Source organism: Triplophysa dalaica, chromosome 5 (genome assembly GCF_015846415.1).
Source record: "Triplophysa dalaica isolate WHDGS20190420 chromosome 5, ASM1584641v1, whole genome shotgun sequence".
NCBI lineage: Eukaryota > Metazoa > Chordata > Actinopteri > Cypriniformes > Nemacheilidae > Triplophysa > Triplophysa dalaica.
Window position 1 is genome coordinate 5928333 of NC_079546.1, and position 19036 is coordinate 5947368.

The 19036-nt window shown below is 38.1% G+C and overlaps 1 protein-coding gene across 7 annotated transcripts in view; it reads right to left on the reverse strand.

The window, feature by feature from the left end:
- Positions 1-19036, reverse strand: part of grip1 (glutamate receptor interacting protein 1) — a 196717-nt gene that overhangs the window by 176316 nt on the left and 1365 nt on the right. The gene's annotated exons all lie outside the window — the stretch shown is intronic.

Genomic DNA, 19036 nt, shown 5'->3' on the forward strand with positions numbered 1-19036 from the left:
CCTAATGTTTAATGCAATAGCGCTGAAAGCAATAAATTGTCCTTTGCTCTACCGAAGCTCTTCCTGCCTTCTTCAGCACCTTTAACCCACTTCAAATTCAACCTCCTACAGAAATAATTACAATTCTAACATACAATGCATGAACACTTTGAAATAGGGCTATGTAGACCCGTCTCAAACATAACCTTAAATGTGACGTGTTGACAATGTATTCTTTCTATCAAATTGTAGATTCTCAAAAAAATGCTACTTCCATAACCACGTCCAAACAAATCAACTACATCAACATATAACTTTGCTTTTCATTAACTTATCCAGGCCATTTTCTTATCCATGCCAAATCGACAAACAGCTTTCCGCTAATGCACATACTGGGCAAGGTACAAACACCCTTCATACTTTGGTATGACACAAGAAATAAAATAAAGTGCAAATCTGATTCAGATGTACATTATTAGATCTACCCAGACATAACTCATTATCTATGCCTGTCGAAACTTGTTTTTTTATGGTGGTCTCCGACAAAGCAAAGATGAAGGCTGTTTGTCTCATTATTATAAAATAATGCTACAGTGTAATACTACTTTACTTATTCCTCCTGTCACTACATGTTAAAAGCATTGTGCAAACGAACATAGCCAGCCTTAACCAATAAAGGGACATTAATAACATAAAGCATTTACCTGCAAAATTTTATCTTTTCTGGTAGGTGGATGTATACGCTCTCTTGAAATCTAATAGATGTCTTTACAATGTTGCTGTGTACCCGATTTCCACTTCAGCCTGGCTGGTCACATTCACAAGTGCCAGAGCTCTACATGCTTTAAAATAAATAAATTACATTTTTCCCATAGACCGCATTATGAGTCATTATGAGAAACTTAGGAATGTTACTCTCAATCGGAGAGAAACACATTTGATAACAATTTGTTTAACCGAGCTGTCTGAACAAACTTCATTGAACAAGGGTGTTGTTTTGTTGAGACTGTGCCCACTCCCAGAATGCAATCCAGCATTAATAAATTATGCTGTTTGTTCGTTTAGTGTTTTCTAGCTAATTATGTTGTTTTTGTAATCACTGTTAGCTATTTGTGTGATGGTAAGAGCTCATCTTGTTTCCTTTAAGGCATTCATTAAAGTACAAGTGAAATAAAAATTAAAATGACAAATCTTTTATGAAATATTGCAGCGTTATTTGTAAATTGTTCATCAATGTGGGTCATTCTCTTTTTAAAATTTGTATGCCCTCATAACCTTTAGGTAAAATCGGAAAATGCACTTCCTTCCTGTAATGACTATTCATTTTAAATGATGTATGTTAAGCCTGCCTCAGACTACAGGAGTTAGATTGTAAAATCTGCTTGCATCACACACATAAGGAGAATCTTGACATATTCTCGTACTAAAAGATTCGAAACTCCTGGCTCATCACACACTACAAAATAATATTAAGATTATCTTTAAATGACGTTTGTTAGACGGCTTGGGCGGAGCATCCGTTAACTCCTCCCCTTCAACTCTCAGTCTGCTGCCAGTTCCATTTGAAAATGCAACGGCTGTATTATATATCAAATCAAATCGCAGAGAAAGACGAAAGACACGCCCATATTTTTTCTCAATAGAAATTCCATTTCACTCGAAAATGTGTCAAAATACTGAAGTAAAAACGAACCCAACTTCCCATTCACAGGGACTTCACAATTATGTTTTCATTAATATATCTAATTTACTTTGTGTATCATCACTATTATTTTGGAAGGTAAATTATGCACATGAAATATTAGAATATGAATGAAATAATGACAAGTTTATGTCCGTAACTGCTGTAAATTTAATAATGGAGCAAACGGTTTTTTTAAACAAATTAAATAGTTTAAAAAACTATTATGTTTTCTATACTGAATCACTTTTCTATATATCTCTATTTGTTTTTGTCAGATTGAAGTGGATTAGTCCATAAAATCAACTGATATCGCATGGGGTTCATAAACCCACCATTAAAAACCACTGAGGGCATAATGAGGTACGTGCTTCATTTGGTACTTGCAGCCCATGAGGCAACGTTACACTCTATGTAATGAAGATAAATACTTCGTAAACACAGAAATACTTTTTCTCTCATCCCCATAGGGCAGTCACAAACTGTCAAATGGAAGAAAATAAATAATCTATACGTAATATATGACTAATAGAACAAAATTAAACCTCTAACATGCTGCTAACGGATTGTGTATAGTGAATATTACTCATTCGCACCTGTAAAATGCATTAAATGTTGCCCTGTAAAAAAGTGAGGAATCTGATAATGACTTCATTAAAAGGTTAGTAGAAATATATGTCAGTGACCTAAAGGAACAGTTCATCCAAAAAACAGTTTGTAGCAGAATATCCAAGATGTTCTTTTCAATAAAATGTAAGTGAATGGTGACTACGGATGTCAAGTACTTTAAAGGAGTAGTTCACCTTCAAAATGAAAATTCTGTCAAAATTTACTCAACACTTGTCATTTCAAACCTGTTCGTCCGAAGAACAAAAAAAATATTTAAAAAAAATGTTGTTAACTGCCCTTCACTTGCATTGGTTATAATTGAAGTGAATAGGGGGCTGTGCTGATCTGTCACCAACAATTTTCAAAATATTTTCTGTGTTCTGCAGAAGAAAGTCATACAGGTAAATGGTTATTTTTTGTCATTCCAGGCTTGACAGCCGTGGGTCCCCATCCACTTTAATTGTATGAAATACACTCATACTATTTTGGAACTACATGAAGTGAAATATTTTGAGCTATTCAACAGCTCTTGTAGAAAGACAGTGTTTGGATTACACGTGCAGATGAATAAAGTAAAGCTAAGTTTATCACCTCAAAAGAGTGACTGATTTACTCATATCCGTGCAAAGTCTCAAGAGGGGAGGGAAGAACTTGCTACTCCTAGACCTCTTTCATTGGGACGGGGCCAATCCACTGATTATAATGGCAGTGAATGACCGACCTCAGGACTCCAACAGTGAGCACAGCTCACAGCACAGCAAAGTAGCACACTAGATCCCACTGAAACACTGCAAAGTAACAACTTATTCTCAAAACTTGCATAATTCTGACTTATATGATAATGGTACATTTAAGTTAGAACCCACTGTAAATGTAGGGAGCAGTGTAATATCTGGCTTACAACGTCCCGCTGCTTGAGTATTGCACAATTAAAAACATGGTTTCGTGCAACGTGTTGCCTCCTCCCACCGGCCTTTTTAATGAGCATTAACAAGTAGTCTACAATTTCTATGCAAACATTTATTCAGTTCTGCCAAAAAGGCTGCTTTAATTACGTTGAATTAGAAATCGCATTTTAAAAACTACTACTAATGATGCAAACCCAAGAGAAGTTCCCTGCGCGAGCACTGAATGCCGAATTTTGGATTCCCACCCCCTGCAGCTCAGGCGAATTAATTGAACAAGCAAAACGATCAGTTCACCAATCTCTGGCTGTCATTCACGTCTATATGAGTTTGACTTAATGAATAGATATTCATGTAGCCCCAAAGGCTTGGAATTGCAATACCTTTTATATAGACGGTTTCATCGGACACAAACTGAACAGCACACTGTCTATGTATAAAATGAAGGTTGCCGTGTGAGCATTAACAGCAAAATTCACATTTGAAAGTGGCAGTGGGGAATATAAGGCCAGTTCGTGCCGTGTCCTGTAGCTTTGAAGCCCTTGGTCTCATGAGGCCTGTCCTTTTGGAAGAAGCTAAGTGACTTTAGCCCTGTTAAAAGCACCCATGGGTAAGCCACCGCCACTAACTAGCTGAACCCACGTCGTATGCTTAAGTCACTAATTGCTTCTATCACTCTAGGTGAGCAAAAGGACTTCTGTGCGATTCTATTAAAGTGTTGCTCTATTATTGCCCCAATCACCAGTACAATCAACCAACACAAAGCTTTGTTACTGAAGTCGCTATTACAGGAATTGTTCAACCAAATATGAAAAATAAAACATGAAATTACTTTCCCTAAGGCCATTCCATTTGTATATAACTTTGTTTCTCAAGTTGAACACAAATTATTAATTTATTAAAAAATTACATCATGTTATCTTCTTATCCAGGGCTCAAAATGGTAAGCTTTAAAGCACATACATCCATCATCAAAGTAGTCCAAACACCTCAAATAGGTTAATAAATGTCCTCTATAGCTTAACAATACATTTGTGAGAGGAAACTATAGATATTTTGATCTTGTTTACTCTACAATCTTGATCTGTATGTTTCCATGGATAAAGCAAGGTATAGATAGCAAAGTTCAAATACGGCCACGTCAATAACGTTGAATTTCAATGTGGAATTCAACATGTCTCTCGATTTATAAAACAAAGTCATACATATTTAAGATGGCATGTAAGAAAACATCATATTTGGCTGCACTATACTTTTATTGTCTGAAAAAGAAAGAGTCTAATCTATTAAGGGTGTAAATGAAGTGTAAATAAAGTGGAATATAAAAAAGAGCTATAGTTCTTGCATTTAAAAAAGTACAAAATAAGCAGAATATTTTACATTAACAATGGCTAGAAACATTTGGTAATCCAGCCACTGTAGTTGTGTTTTTTCACAAATTAAACCTACTCAATACAACGGTCAAAAAAGTATTATAATCCATGAGAATTATGACATCATCCTAAAGACAGCTGTCACGTGAATGATTAATTTTTTTCTCTGTTAAAAATGCGCCCGAGTCCGTCCCTGTCAACACACCGTTAAACAACCCCATCAAAGCAACGTCTGGAATAAAACAGTTTAGGATAAAAGACCTGCTCACAGCTGACATTTGCCTCAAAGCTGATATCACACATCAGCGCCTCTACAGGGGAAACATACCCTTTGTTTTTGCAAAAAGGGCGATAAAATGTCATTCCGACATAGGCTTGAAAGAGAGCCATCTCCACATACTGACTCTAAAGTGTATCGCCGAAGCAAGATATGAGACTAAACTTCACTCAAAGTAATCTGCAATGATTCTTGTGTGAAGAGGTACAGCCACTGTGACCCAAATGAGCCAAAATTCACTTCAAAAGGCATAAACCGAGGACGTAAAAGCCTGGATGGAATTTAAACAGGCCTGGGAGGCCAACAACCTGCCCCTCCGGAAACACTCTGTCAGTGTTTATTTGACAGTGTAGGAAACAGCATGATTTGTGCATAATCCCCCCCCCCATAGTTACAAATGGTACCACTCAAATTGATGTAACATAATGTGGGGCATTCCAAATTTGTCAAAAAGGGGGTATACCCTTTACTCCTTTAATAATTGGGGTCAGGACGAATCACCAAACTTCTATTTCCACTGAAAACCCAAGCCCTCTGTGCCTGCCTGAGGGAGGATTTCACAAGCCGCTGGTGGTTTGGGAGTAAAAGTTTCAATTAGGATGATATTTGTGCAGTGCCGTGTAGTGGCAGAGGTCCACTTATAACCTTAGTATTGTCTGCTTTTTCGCACAAAGCACAAGCCACGGCGAGAGGTAGCCGAGCATAAAAAAGATCAAAGGTTTTAGCACAGCCAACAGCACTAAAAAAGTAAACACCCAGAAGAGAACCCAACTTTCTGCACAGCGCATAGAAGTATGAATGCAAACAACAAAACAAATAATGTGGAAAGAATTATTGAGATGGGGGAAAATTTGTATGGAGCACATACACAATTATTATTTTATTATAGTTATTATAGTTTTGATGTTAGTTTTATTTAACTTTATTAATATTTCAAATTAGCTTTAATTTTAGAATTGTAGTTTTCGTGATCGTTTTTGTTAAGGTGTTAGCAACTGAGGTATAGCATTTGTCATTTATAATGTATTTGTTTATTTTTAATGTTGCTATATAAGATTAATACATTTTCATTTTAGTTATATATTTCATTGTAGTTTATTATTATAATTTTAATGCTTCAAACTTATTTTTGAGGCAACATTTCAAATTTTCTTTGAGTTAAGTTTATCCAATATTTTATTTGATTTCAATGAACAGGAAAGCATTCAAAGTTTTAATTTTAGCAAACTTAAATAACCTTGGACTATGGAGAAGTCTGTCTTTGACTCCTCACAACAAATAAATATCGTAATGGATGAAATAAACATCCAAACAGACATCAAGAGCTGTTTGTAACAACAAAGCAAACTGAGTTTGTATATTAAAGTTAGTGATCCACAGAAGCCTCCTTCGTGACACCTCCTTTGTCTGTGTGTTTTGCAAATCGTTATCCAATAAAAGGGATTTTAAAAAGCTTTTCAACTTTGTCAACAAAGTGTTAAGCTAATTATTAAAAAAAAATGCAGTTTTTTATTTCCTGTGGCAATTTAGGAGATACAAGTTTTTAGTCCGGCAGTGACGTTATGGAAAGCATAAAATCAGCATTTATTATCGATAATATAAAATAATATCATATCAAAAATTAGCTAGTGTCATTGGTTTTCAAATAAAAATGGGGAGTGGGCATTAAGAGAAAAGGGCTTGACCAACAGGGAAAGAGTGTTAAAGAAAAAAGGAAACAATGGATGAGGAGCACGTGGGTGTAGAGAAATATATTTTCGGAAGGCCCTACAGGCATTCTGACTCTTCTTGTTAGCTTCATAAGCTTCAAAGCAGGGTATGAAGCAGAAATGTAAGTAATCCTCACACCATATTCCCCTCAGGCACATTTAACCTTTGAAATAAGGGGGAATCACAAACACTTTTCGGAACAACCCATTAAATTACTTTTATAAATATACAAGATAAAAACAGAAACAGTCACCAGAAATTTCTATAAGGGCTACACACAAGGTCTTGGCCTACAATACGTAATACAGCTCAAAGGTACACTTGCGACAAGCTGGGGATTTAACAAAATTATCTACAAAGACTAGGCGACTCCTATGTAAAATAACAGTGTTGAATGAAGAGTGAATGAATATCTCTGACTTCATAAACGATTTAGATTTTTCTATTTAAGATCACAAGAACTGTGATGCAGTTTTGTAGAGAAATGCTAAAATGATACAGCTCAAACTATAAACCCGGATAAATTGGCAATACTCAAATATTTTTGGTTTAAGTAAGCAGAATTTTCAAATTTTAATTACTGTTAAGTTAAAGTTCTTACCAAATCTTTACTCTCCTAATGCAGTCTGACGCGAAGCATGCTGGGAATTGGAAATCTTTCTTAACCAATTGTGTTGAATTAACGTGTTCAAATTAAGTAAATTGAACAATGACTAAATAAATTTTTTTGAGCTGGTCAAAACTTCAAGTTAATCAAAAATAATAATTATACTTCACTCAAAATTAAAAAGGTGTTTCAGGGATCTAAAATATTTAAGTAAGTAGTACTTTTTTATAAAATTAAGTTTACATTACTTAATCTGTTTGATTATTTTGAACATTTGGGTTTACAGTGTAGAAAACTACAATGTGCAACTCTATTATGCAATATTTTCAAGTTTAATCATTGCCATGCGATATTCGTGTCATAGTTACTACATCTTACATGAATTAAGTGCTCACACAATAATCTAAAAATTCTCGTTTGAACATTTTAAAGAGTAAGTCTGACCATTTTGTAATAATACTGAACAAATTTGCATGTCCGATCAATAAAATTAAATGAATGTCCATTACATGTCAAATCCTAAAACCAGAGGTGTTACAGTAAGTACACTTCAATCAATAATTTTAAGGCAGGTACTATGGTATTATCAGAAATTTGCATCAGGGGTTGAGATTTCTTAGTACACTCACATTGACCAGACTTAAAAGAAAGATTATTTTAGTATTTATGTATTATTAGGTGACTTTCTCATTTTAGCTTGTGCAGCCTTATCCAACAAGTTGTATCGACTGTGTGCTTGCACGTTCAAAAAGCAAGGCATGAAATGGCCAATTAAAGAGGATTTATTAAATGAAAAAAACATTCAAAACTTATCCTTGGCTTTTATACTGAGCCAAGCATTTGCAGCCAATATGCATTAGCTATACATATGGCTAATGAATGACATACTGTAATCCACCAATCGTGAGTCACCTTATTGGAATGTGAGTGCTTGTTTAGTACACTACAGATGGCGGTTTCTGTTCCCACTTAGGCCAACCATAAATGTTAGTTATGGAGATTAACCGGACTGAGCCGTATAATTTACCTTCATGAGACAAGAGTGCAAGTTCAACACGGTGAGCTCATTTGCCCATACCGGAGGGCAATTAATAATAATGTGTTTTTACCTTTGTATTTGTGTTTTTATCGCTTTTTCTGATACAAACAAAACTTAACAAATATCCAAAGTCTCTGTGAATAACTTTTAAAAAAGCTAGCAATTTCTTAAACTTATATTCTTGCATATGCACCTAACAGTGGACTTCTCCTTGGGAAGGTGTCCTATCAATACTAATTCCTCCTGAAGCCATCATACGTGAGGTGTAAATAATGCTCAGAGACTCAGGATGCAAAGCATCCATCAACTATGAGATCTGATCATTAAAACCATGAATTATTCACTATCAACCCATGCCTTGGGAACAATAGGTAATGATTTGCCTTCCGACTCAACTATTTGACAGACATAACATTCCAGGAGACTTCTATATTAACACATATATAGGGTGTAAAAATAAAGCTATGGGTGATGCATCAAGCTGCTTTAAAAATGAGGATGACACAAGCTGCATCTATGATTAAAACAGGCACTTTATTTCCATTAGACGTCTTTACAAGGTCCTTTTGCATGCTTAAGTGTTTGTCAACCTGCAGGGGGAAAGTAAGGCATCTGTCAGCATTTCTTCTCCTTATGAATAATTAGAAACACAGAATTGTGGTTCCCGCAATCTCTCGTCACCTGTCAGGCATTGCTCATTCTCCCTAGGCAATAAATAAGCCACCGCAAACAGTCTTTTGCCAGCGAATTTGTCATTTGCAGTAAAGGCATGGTGCGACGTAAATGTGGCGTAAGAGAATGCATGCGGTGAGTGCCTTGATTAAATATGGATGTATTCACGCATGCCGTTGTGTGCAAGCATGTGCATGGGCATATGATGAGGCAACACTATCATTATATGCACGGAGGTATGTGAGCTATGTACACGCTTTATAGAGATGCGCGGGACATTGCGTTGAGTCCCTGTAATCTGGTGGAAGGTATGCGCTAAATCCTGACATCAGCATATTTTAGAGGTTTGCAAGCCAGAGTAGAGAAGAAGGGAGGGGGTGAAAGAGCCCAGCGGTGAGAGGTCAGCTGACACTGCAGTGTGCAGATGAAGCAGAGGCTACTTTGTTCGATAGCGCTTAAGGCTAGTGAGCTGTGATGGGTATTTCCCACAGAACTATGCTATGGGATATACCGGTATTTATCCTTGCTATTGTTGCTTTAAAATGTATAACATATTTTATGAACTGCATTTTCGATAGTTCAGAAGTACTGTAAATTCTGTTATTTCAACTTTTGTGTTCCAATAGGTAAACTAGGACATGGTGCGGACAACATCAAAGGAAAGCATCAACTGTTACACTGAAAGCCATGCAATGTAGGATGCTCCAGAACAGCATATTCCAAAGACATTTAATGTAATGTTAATTGTTTAAAGCACTTCATTTTATTTGATTATTTTCTCTTTTTTGAAACAGGATGGGTGTAGTCCAAAAGGTAAGATTAAAAAAAAGACGAATGATGTGTCAGGCATCTAAGCAAAGTGCTGCTTTACATTAGGCTGCATAACAGAACTGACTAATAATCAAAACAGTAATAAGTTACAAATATGACAGGATGAGTCATGTCTAAAGCCAACTTAAGCTGAAATATGCATGCAGCAGTCTCAATACATGCATATCAGTTGCATTCTATTCAGTATATAGATGATCACGCACCGATATATCGGCCAATAATCGGTATCGGTCGATAAAAGCAATTTTCACACCATTGGCTAGTTTAAACACAGCCGATGATCAGGGTCGATATATCCTGTCGTTCAAAGCTAGACAGAGAAATACAATAAATGTGTGCTCTGCATATAGAAAATATTAAGAAACATCACCGATGTTAAATATCAATAATTAAATAATAACATTCAGAAAGTTCTAAATTGGTTTCGGTTTTGGATGATACAGTATCACTCTGAATAATCCGCAATCGATATCGATGGAGAAATTTAGTAACGGTGCATCACTAATACTGTATGTAAATGTGCATCTCTTTGCATCTATTTAGACATTCATGATATCGCACACCGATATAGAGTTTACATAATATACCAAATTGCATACAAGTATACATATAAGTTTATATTTATTTGTAGTATAAATGCTATCATTTTACAAAATATATGCAGTTGTACCACCCAGCCCCATGCAGAACCACGTTAGGAAATATAACCTTGCACGTAAGGGTTCTACTGTAGTGTCGAAAGGCTCAAAAGCCCAGTGGGGTTTGGCTTTAATGCAAGTATTTAATTAGCAATCAAAGCGCAGTTGCGGTTTCTGCCAAAGACTACCAGTTACTAAGCCAATTCTAAATGTTAATGCCCTGTGTCCATGTGTACTGCTAATGTCATGCAAAAGAAATGGCTAGCATCCACACAACGGGTAATCTCACCGCAGAGAGGTGGAATTAACACGGCTAATGCATGCAGGTCCTGCGATCTCAGTGGACCATCGCAGTTGCAAGCTAGTCATGCAAACATTGAGTCATCACCTGAGAGACACGACATCAGTGCATGTTTCCATTAGTGCTTTTGTGTGCATGACATGCAGCTATACTATGTGTACTATGCAAACCCTCTGCCCTGTATGTGCATTTAGATATTGACAAATGACAACAGGTGTAGTCGGTTAATGCGAACAAAGATACCCACCATAAAAACTTTTGTTAAAATTGGGGGATGTATTTGTTTTCACTGGCAAATACGATTGCAAATGTAATGTAAACAAGTAGCCCCGCCCCAAACTCAAGCCATTGGTTGATATTTTAAATAACTAATTCCAATGCATTTATGGAAAGCCATTCATTCCAAACTAGCCCAAAAAAACTTGGCTTCTAACAAAAGCAATGCTGTTAGAAAGGAAGGAGAGCCACGTTCAGCCGTTGTAAACCCAGCATCAAGATGATGTCTGCAATATCTGGCGATCAATATTGAGCAGTCTGGTCTTGGCAGGCAAGCAAACTTCATAAGTCTCTGCATCTCACACATGCCTTGCTGACAGCATCTCCTGGCATCCGCGCTTATATATCCAGTATAGGGTCCGGCCCGCGCTCAAGCTACACTGCTCTGAGCCTAATAAGCATCCATTACAATAAATTTCAAACGGATCCTCATTCAGCAAGTGTGGTTTGTGTAAGAGAGGAAGACGAAAGTGGAAAGAGAGGCCCCTGTGGGGAATCTACGCTGACTGACCCAAACCTGACACTGTGATATAGAATCATCACCGGGTTGACCTGAAGGTTATGACCACCAATCAAAAGCCATCATAATTATGTTGTTTGCCAAACCGCCCGATGTGTGTTTTACCATGGGCCACGAGGGCATATTAGTTTTCTTACGCACCCACGTTGTTCTGTGGATGCAATGATGATAAATTACACAGCACTTGAACTTGGACGTGTTTGAAAAACTAGGCAATTCAATAGCCACAGGGCTAGTTTAAGCGCAATGCAATTTGGGTGCATTTGCATGCAAGGTGTGTGCTTATGAAATGAAAGTGATTTTGTTAAAAACATACTGGATTTATGCAAAGGCCTGCGAGAAAGACACAAATATACACACAACGTAGAGGAAGCCATTAAATTGGCATGTAACCTGAAAGTACACATAAAACAAACAACATTTAAACCGTCCGTGAATGAAAATGTACAAACCGGTCAGCCTTGCTTTCTATGCTTCAGTCTGATCTACATTTGTTCTCTTCAAAAGACAGCTGCAACCTGCGGGTCACAAGCTGTCCCCTCGTGTTACCATCCCGCCCTGCTTCGGTAGACAACTGCCTCTGTTCGTCTAGGTGCTGAGTCACGTTTTGGAGAAAAAGATGCCGGTGAAAAGCCAAAATAAAAGCGGCTGAAATAAAAGGGAATTCCTGCCAAATAAGATGGTTTTACAAGCATTAAAAGCAAAACTCCAATGCAGATCAGAGCTGCAGTAGTGAGCGTAACTGGCACAGACTCCCATTGGTGTGCAAATGTGCTTTTTTGGTAGGTTGTCTTCAAAAAACCTATTTTTCTCAAGGCTTGTTGAGCCCTTCAGGCACTTATTTCCACTTTTCCCCAGCAATTTCCTTCCCCGCGAGTTAATGGATGTGTCAATATGTAGTATGGCTTAGCAGAACATGACAGCTTTATCTGCTTCACTTTAGAGGGAATGTAATCCATAGAGGAGCTTCATGCCCAAAAAAGCAGCCAAGAATATATATCCTGGGACAAATAAGCATTTTTTGGCAGGGAAACCAAATAAGACGTGTAATATGTTGACGACTTATGAGAAAAACAGCTTAAATGGATAGTTCTCCAAAAAACAAAAATCTGTCATTATTTACTCATCCTGTCATTTCAAACCTGTATTACTTAGTCTTCTGCAGAACAAAAAAGAAGATATTTTGAAGAATAATGGTAACCAAAGAATGACAGGACTCATTCACATTTATTGTGAACACACAAAACCAATGCAAGTCAATGAGTATTGCCATTGTTCGGTTACCAACATGCTTCAAAATATCTTCTTTAGTGTTCTGCAGAAGAAAGCCCATTCAGGTTTGAAATGACAAGATGGTGAGTAAATGATGACAGAAATTTCATTTTTAGGTGAACCAACCCCTAAACGAAAATAGTTTTAGGTGTCCCCCAAATAAATCCCCAAACCCTAAAACCATCACAGCCCAGTAAAAAACAATTTGAATCACATTTCCATTTAATAAAGGCTTTCCCTAATATTTGGGGCATGTACCCAACCCTGATTTTCCCCCAAACACCCATAATAAAGCTGCACCACTAAATTGACCTTTGAATGCAGTACAAACCCAGTAAGACGACCAATAAAATCAAAACCAAGTATCTAGACAAAAATACTACAAGTTAATTGGGATGTGCTCCGCCATACATGAAATGAGAAAGTATCCGACATTTGGTTGAACAACTACGACTAACAATAATGCTCTCCAGAAGAGGGTCCTATTTATTCATTTCCCTAGGCATGTGCGAACATGAGTCACAGGCTGGAGAACTCAAAATTACCCTTTATTTTGTCACACTCTCCTTCAACTGTTTAAAGAGCCTCTAGTTCCCGTGATGGCACTTCTGTATTGTGTCAGAAATGAAAGCCTCATCCATTTGGAGGATATCATTCAGATTTGACGACAATACAGATAACAACGGCCGATCTCAACCTGTAATTAAGAGTACCCACGCAAGGATCTGCCTGTGCCTCTGAATCATCACCGTTTGATAACCTCGGAATGCACAGGATGTAATTTTATCATATTCAATACAATGTCATTCCATGGTTGAGGTCGCCACAGGCGGAGAAAATAACAGTGCTGCTTCGTATGAACTACACAGTGAGACGGCGGTGTATGATGTGAGCAACCTGTCTGGCCTTCGTTCGCCTTGGGGTTTCTATTGTCTTGAGAGCTGCCGTGTTAAAAACAAATTGAAAAATAATATATCGTTGACAAATGATTGACAAGCCGTTTTCCAAAGCTTTGATGCAGAACGCTTGGATAACGACAGTGAGGAACACTAGTCCTTGAGCAGGCGTGAGTTTTCTCTTCCGTCTTAATTGGCTCGTGGGAGCTTGACTTCATAAGTACAATTCAAGTTCCTCTGAGGCATGCAAATACACAATATTAAAGTGTGACTCCCACCGAGATTTCACCATATTGGCACATACGACGCTATCTGGGGGTTAAACAGAAGCCGCGTTTGATTTTCCGCTCAGATAAAAACTAATTAACAAATACGCTTCGCAGAAACATGTATGCAAATCTTCCAGATTTGGGAAAAATCGTGCCGATTTGATATCACATTTCATTTCAATACACTGATTGATCCACGGCCCAATTTGGACTATGTGGCGAGACACGACAAGGCGTGAAATTACTGTTCTTCTCAGCGCCTCGTACACACAAGCAGCGCAGATGGACACCAAGAAAAAGCGCACCCATTTCAAAGGTCCAGTAAAAAATCGATAGCCGGTTTGAACTGACAATCGTGGCAGTTCAAAAGAGCTTCTACTTGCTGTACTGACATTAAGTGAAGTAACAGCAGACGGAGAAAGTGAAAGAGAGATTACCTTTGTGTGTCAGCACACCTTCTTACACACCGGGTCTGAGTTTTTCACAATGCTATGGAGAAGGTTACATGAAGGTTGTGTCAAAACCCTTAACAAACATTTATCATCTTTAAACAATGTGGCACTTCCAGAATCTTGCTCGACTTGCCTAAGAAGTCTGTTGTTTCAAATATGACCTGTGTTTGGAAAACCATAAAAAAATTAAGTAGCTTAGATTTAATTGGAAAGCATAGATGGTACACGCAAGTGATTATAAAAAAAGAGTTTCTCATCTTAATTTTCTTTTGACGGGTGAACCATATTCATGCCTCATTTTAACATACTTCACACACTCAAGACTCAATGACTCAGTGTTGAGATCTTGTTTCATAAGACAACAATCAGACAGTCACCTTGCTTCTTCCTCCCTTAATGACTTGATATTGAGATAAATAGGTTTCCCTGGGGCGCATCACCTGATTGCCGCATCCAGCCCTCGATCATTCTGCATGCTCACAATCACAGCATAGGGCACAACTCATTATCTCACCTGAACTGAGAAATCAAATCAAATGTTACCTAATACTGACAAAGTGCGCGACAACATTTCATACTAATCAAATCAAAGGTCATCAAAATAATATCCTCATACGGCAGGACTGATGTAAATCACACAATCAAGAGTGACTTTCCCAATATCCCTCTAAAAATACATGAAGTTTAATAAAATACACTCGCACATTACTGCTAGAAACATGACTTAATGTATGTATTGCTACACATAGACTGCATGGCAGCAATCTGACATGAACTTTGCTTAAAACAAAGCCTGTTTTACTCTACAGAACAACGCAATGTCAATACGCATTGATAAAGATGTGGTTCTATAAAACAGGTGTTAGAGGCGATGGGCTTAAATGAGCTTAATGATGTCTGCAAAAATGAAATACTATTTCAGAGCAAAGCAAGTCTTTTTTGATTTTGACCAATCACACAAAAAAACTTTTTTAATATTCACAATAAGCCTACAATTTGTGTTTAAGTAAAAAAAAAGGAGCATTTTTAGTTGTTGTTGACTTTCAAAGGTGCAAGGTGTGAAATTAAGGAGGATCTTTTTTATCTACATACACCACGGGTCGCCTTTCATGGAATTCGCCATGTTGTTTCTACAGTAGCCCTAAGCGGACAAACTGCTCTAAAGAACACGTCTTGTAAATACGTTGTCTCCTTCATCAAAGAAGCAAAAACTTAATGACATCTTAGTATTGACCCCTGCGTCAGCCATCGTAGTGCTTGATAAGGGATGGGAGAGTGAGCCATTGGATGCAATTCATAAACTCAACACCAGATGCCGCACCTCTTGATACACAACAGAAAACCCAGTCATGATCTCACCTGAAGTTCTCACCAATGATCTCTGTCACAGTTACTGCCCATAATTAGGAAGAAATAGGGAAACTTTAAATGGTAACCAAATTAAGCCTGTTGATCTATACACTGCAGCCCTTTTCTGTAGCTTTCCTGTAGCTAGAATCTTTTCGTTCCATGTTGCATGCTGACGCACCACATCATTAATCTCCATCTATTGATTCAACATCTGGAAGGCGAGGTTGTGTCCAATTAGTATCGGCTGATTGTGCCTTTGCATATCCCTCACGAAGTCGACTTTTGTAAAGTACCTTGGCGGAAGGACGGCGAGTTAATGCATTAAATGTGGTCATCGAAGAGTTGACGAATAGATGCTCTTTTGGAATCCAAGTGCATGAACGTCAAAGTCTGTTGGATGTCCTATAAGCACACAGACAAAACGCTCACATACAAATTGACCTTGAAACTGTAATATAATGCCCACGGGAACAACGTTAGCGCTGTCTTAATCTGGTAACTCGCATGACCCGAACAGGTCAGAGGTCAGATGCACAGCCTGGGGATTTCAGCAAATCACAGCTACACGTCACAGCGCTGTGGATTCTAGGCTCTCAAGGTTACCAGTTATATTCTATTTCTAAACACTATCACAATAAATGGAGACAACAGCTAAACGAAATAAGAATAATGTCTGCAATGACCTAAAGGAAAAAGGCAGGTCTAGTATGCTTCAATAAAATATCTGTGCCAGTCACCAGTGAACACGTGTGGAAAAGTCTATACGTTGCAACCTCGCACACCTTTTCGCCCTCAGCAACAGGGAGTTTGCGATCCACAGCCCCATATTATCTTTGTGAATTGAGACATGTTTGCACTTGCTGCTACCGCAAATGACATCCGAGCTGAACAGCGTTTCTGGAACAAAACATGAAAAAATAAAAAACAAAAAGCAATTTCTTTTCTGTTTCAAAAGCAATCATTCAAAAAGTTGACTTGGACACGTTATGCTTCCATCATGACCTAAGAAGCAATTACCCCCCACATTGCTGACAGTGACAAACCTTGAGAACCCTCTTCAGCTTAAGACCAAAAAAAGAAAAAGCAATCTACAAAAAGCTTTGGCACTTCTGCATACTACAACAAAATAGTTTCTGATATGCGTGGTCGTAATTTCTGAATTATGAATGGCTTACACGTACAACACAGCTTTCTCTGGAAATAAAAATGTCAGTCTTTAAAAACAAACAAATAGCACGCATCACGTTTACTACACTGTAGAGTCTAAATAATCTCAAATACGCATGCTCTTAAATTCCTTTGCTTGGACCACATAAATGGAATAACAATCCGTGCGGATCAAATGTCAGGTGGGTCGACCGGCCTTCATCCGACTGCAGTGAAGATGAGGGCGCTGAATTACCCTCCTTTCACTTTTGCCATTTCATTCCAGCTGGAGGAAAGGTGAGGAATGAAGTATTGAAAAGCACATTTGACTGCGCAATGATGCAGATGTCATGCTGACGTGATCATCTGGCTTCTGGCTATAAACTGAAACTTTAAAACACACATAAAACAACAACTGATTGTCACAAATGTATTTTTCACCTACAGGTAATTTGCCATTCATGACTGCGATGCCATGCAGGCGTAACCCGTCACTCAATTGTTTACTGCGCTTGTGCTTTCCTGATTAATGACTCATTTCTGTTTAATGTGACACATATGGTCTCTTCCGCACCAAATGCTGAAGAGCTAGCGAGAGTCTATTGTGGCATATGGGCGAATGACAGCCCTGGAGAACCTTTGGTGGGCTAGTTAAAAGCTTCAGCCTACACAAATCACAAAAACACAACACAAGAGCACGTTAATAAAATAAATCGGTGTGAAAGAGAATTTATCAGATCATATAAAGGAATGATGAAACCAGATTGTTGTTTACTATTGTTGCTAATAATGCTTTAGAAATGTCTTTGGCTATGTACACTACAGTATATGTGCAAAATGTGAGCTGATTTAAATGATGTAACATCTTATTTTGGGTCCCGTGATTGCTGTAAGATTACACTCACACTTTCTGTCAAGTGAATATGCATATTGGATCCATCATCCGGGCATGAAATTTGGTTAAATATTTGAACGGTCACCTGATCTGAGCTGTTTTCCTAATGCACTAGCAAATGCATCAAAAACAGTTATAGACGTCCAGACAGACTCCGGAGTAAACATACACACTCTTTTTATTTAACAACTGCAGTCCCCCACTGCACAAATACACCATCTCCTCATAGACATACAAGGCGTTTTCCCTTCATGCCCTAGATCTCTCTGCCCATTCAATACAAAGACACCGAGGAAGAGTCTTGCAAACGCAACATCGTCCACAGCTTCCCGTGAAATCCCTGTTTTGTATGAGCTGCTCATTCGGCCCCTGCTGGTTCCCATCATACCCAATTACATGCCACATTGCCAGGCAGCAGGGCAGCAGATCACAAGGGCCTGCGTGCTGAAGATGGCACCAACACGACGCAGGATTTGCCTTTACATAAAGTGGCATGCTGTTACGTGTAAAACTAAAATACGGGGTGGTGAAAGGTGGACCGTCAGACACAGAGCTTCCTCACTACGGGTTTAACATTACGTGGGTGTGTTTAGTTGTTGAACTTGAAATAGCCTCTGGAAATACGCTACGAGGGCACTATAAGTTACATTATATAAAATGTCATATCTTTTAGAGAGTATCAAAAATACATGAGAGTCACACACACAAGGAACGAATCCGTAAAACTGCTGATTAATGAGAAATACGGATTCATCAGCAATGAGTCATGGTGACGATGACCGAACGCTCACGCTCAACACCAGAGTAAGATTTTTCTTTGTAATGGAAGGACATAATGAAGATATGGTCTCAAATACTTCACACAAGACCCATTTATGGGTTCCACAAAATTATACATTTTACATCATCAGATCAATTTTCTTGCCTTTGCAAAAGGAGTCCCAACTCTTTCTTTATAATTCTAACAGCCAACTTTCCATCAACATTTGCCATTTGTAAAATAAAGCTCTTCATCTCTGCATAAAGAATAGGTCAAAATATACCCATTGCACCGGCAAACCACGTTTTACCTTCTCTGAAACACGATCATTCCGAGCTCCTTTGCTCTGATTCATTGTGAGCTCGTGTTTTGTATACTCTGTGTGTTTGCTATGGGCAAGTGCATCTGGCTTCCTCTCCTGACCATTCAGACCCGACACGCATGGCTGTGATGGATACGATTTCATTACGAGTCGAAACGCAAAACGACCAAAATACACTAAATATCCTGTCGTTACTATGTATTTACACTCCTTGCTGTAAGCTAAATAACAATGAATACAGGGAGCAGGAATCTGC